Genomic DNA, 2,993 nt, shown 5'->3' on the forward strand with positions numbered 1-2,993 from the left:
CTTGTTTAAGAAACCAAAAACAAACAAACAAAAACCCAACTAAACTCACCCATCAAGTCAGATCATAGCGAACCCTCCTTGGGTTTCTGAGGCGGTATCTCTATGGAACTAGATAGCCCGATCTTCCTTCCAAAGAGTGGCTGGTGATTAGCAGCCAAATGCCTTGTGGTTAGCAGCCAAATGCCTTGTGGTTAGCAGTCAAATGCCTTATGCACTACGCCACTAGAGCAACTAAGCCAAATATTCCATATGCAGTCATGTGCCATATAATGTTCATTTGGGCAATGTCTGACTTCATATATGTCCATGGTCCCATAAAGGTTATGGTCACCAAACCAGAAAAACAAACTCACTGCCATTGAGTTGATTATGACTCATAGTGACCCCCTTGGGGTTCCAAGGCTATAAATTTTTGTGGAAGCAGATTGCCTCATCTTTCTTCTGTGGAGCAGCTGGTGGATTCAAACCACTGACCTTTGGTTAGCAGCAAAATGCCTTAACCATTACTCCATCCAAGCTCCTTCCTAATTGCAGAATGGGATGTAGCAGATGTAACCAGATGTGGTGAACCCAACAGCTTCCCACACGCAACACATGTGTATCTTATGTCTCTTTTATACAAAGTAATTGTTCAGGCAGGAGTATAATGTTACAGTACATATATAAACTATAATACATATGTGTCGATAGTCTAGTTATAATAAACATCCATGTTACTAGTCTATGTATATACTGTAAGGTACTTTTTTTTTTTTCACTTTTTATTGTGATTTGCATGAAAGTTTACAGAGCAAATTGGGTTTCCATTCAATGATTCATACACATTTTTTTTTTTACATTGATTGCAATCACCACAATGTAACATCACTCTTCTCACTTCATCCCTGTGTTTACCATTTCTACTCATCCTTCTTTCCTATCCCTTCCTGCTTTCTGAGCTTTGTCTTTGGGGAAATGCTGCCCTTTTGATCTCATGTGGTGTTCACCTTACAGGTCCATCATTTGGCTGAAAGTTGGGCCACGGGTTGAGTTCAGTTCCTGGCTTGAAGGCAGTCTAAGGGCCTCCTTAGGGGGTTCCACCAGTCTATACCAGACCAGTAAGCCTTTTTTTTTTTTTTTTTTTTAAATGACTTTGAGTTTTGTTCCACACTTTTTTCCCACTCTGTCAAGGACCTCCTGTCATGATTTTGTTAAGAGTGGTCAGCAGTGGTACCTGGACACCATCCAGTTCTTCTGGGGACCACGTGGTCTGAAAGTCCTTTCGTTCTGGTTCCCTCGTGCCGCTTTGAGAAGAATATACCACAAATGGGATGGCTTGAACAAACAGTTTATTCTCTTACAGTTTGGAAGGATAGAAGTCGAGTTCCAAGTGCCAAGCTCTAGGGGCTGTGTGAAAGCCCCTCAACCTTGGGCTTCAGCCTCTTGCAGAGCCTGACCCACAGAAGCTAGCGGCATCTCTTCACTCAGGCAGCTACTGGCTGCTGAGGCTAACAAGCCCAAGGTTGACATATAAAATGGCACAGTCCCAATGTTACCAAACCACACGGCAGGCCATTAATTCAAGTCCACGGAAAGTCCTAAGGTTGGCAGAGCCTGGCAGGCTGTCAAACAATGACACGGCTACATGCAGGGTTCAAGCGTGTCATAAGCTAAAGGCTATTCCCAAAGTTGTTTCTTATATACGGGAAGCAGACAACATCCCTAAAGCAGCTACTCAGCTGTTTGTGGTAGGTCCCACCATGGAGTTGATTGCCAATCTTATGATGGGGAATAACCACCACCAGCTGCCCAGCCACTCAACCAGGCCCAGCCAACTTGACACACAAGCCTAACCAACACATTTTTAGACTAATTTTTTCCTTGCATCTTTTATTTTCTTTACTCTTCTTTGCTCTGGACAGGGAAAGACCAGTAGTTGCACCTTAGAAGGACTCTCACAAGCTTTTAAAACCCCAGTTGCTACTCATCAAAGTAGGATGTAGAACATTGTCTTTGTGGACTATGTTATGACAATTTACCCTGATGTCCCCTGAGACTATCGTCCTGAGCCTTCTGGCCCAATGATTCATTCCCTCAAGGTTTTTGATTATGGCTAAAAACTTTTCATAAATTTGCTCCCTGTGTGCTCCACTATACTCATCGATACATTTGTAGTGTATGTAAATATGTATATAGGAATATCCTCTGTCAAACCTACGTATATACTCCTGGATGTGGTCTGTGATGGAGCTGTGTGTTAACTTGGCTGGACCACAATTCTGTGTGGTTTAAACAATTGTGATGTGGGTTGTTCCCATGATGGGATCAGATGTATATGTTCTGAGCAGCCAATCCATTGAAAGAGTTTCCTTGGGGGTGTGGCCTGCTTCCAGTATATTTATGGACATCCTGGGAAAAGAGACACTCTTCTGTGGATCAGGATTCTGTTGTACTGCCTACAATTGTCAGTGAGTGAACAATCCACATTCGGTGTGGAGATCTTGCATTCGTCATTCATTGGAGTCAACAGCCAGTATACTGCCTGCCAACCTTGAGCTTGTCAGCCCCTGCAGCTGCATGAGTCGGGAAAAGCCTCCAACTTGATGTTTGATCCAAAAACTTTGGACTTGCCAGTTTCTATAAGTGTGTGAGCCATTTTCCTAAGATAAATTTCTCTCTCTCTCTGTAAGCTTTACTGGTTTTGCTTCTCTAGAGAACCCAGTCTAACGTGTTTGGTACCGGGAGTGGTTCTAGAGAGACAAAATTATAAGGATGGGCTTCTTACATTGGTTCTCCAATCTGATTAATGGTAAAGGCACTGGTGACCCTGCCTCCATTAGTAAAGCAGGCCCTGCTAATCTGTGGCATGAGGTGGCAATATTAATATGCAAAATAGCACCACCAATAGATCAAGTACTTTTGAGAAGTGAGGCTCTGGGTGATCACATTGTTGTGCCCAGTCCTTTAAATCCCCAAAAAAACACCAAGGAGCCGATTCCACTGCAAAAGCATAG

Source organism: Orycteropus afer, unplaced genomic scaffold, assembly GCF_000298275.1.
Source record: "Orycteropus afer afer isolate SDZICR_OR568_19922 unplaced genomic scaffold, OryAfe1.0 scaffold00101, whole genome shotgun sequence".
NCBI classification, from domain to species: Eukaryota; Metazoa; Chordata; class Mammalia; order Tubulidentata; family Orycteropodidae; genus Orycteropus; species Orycteropus afer.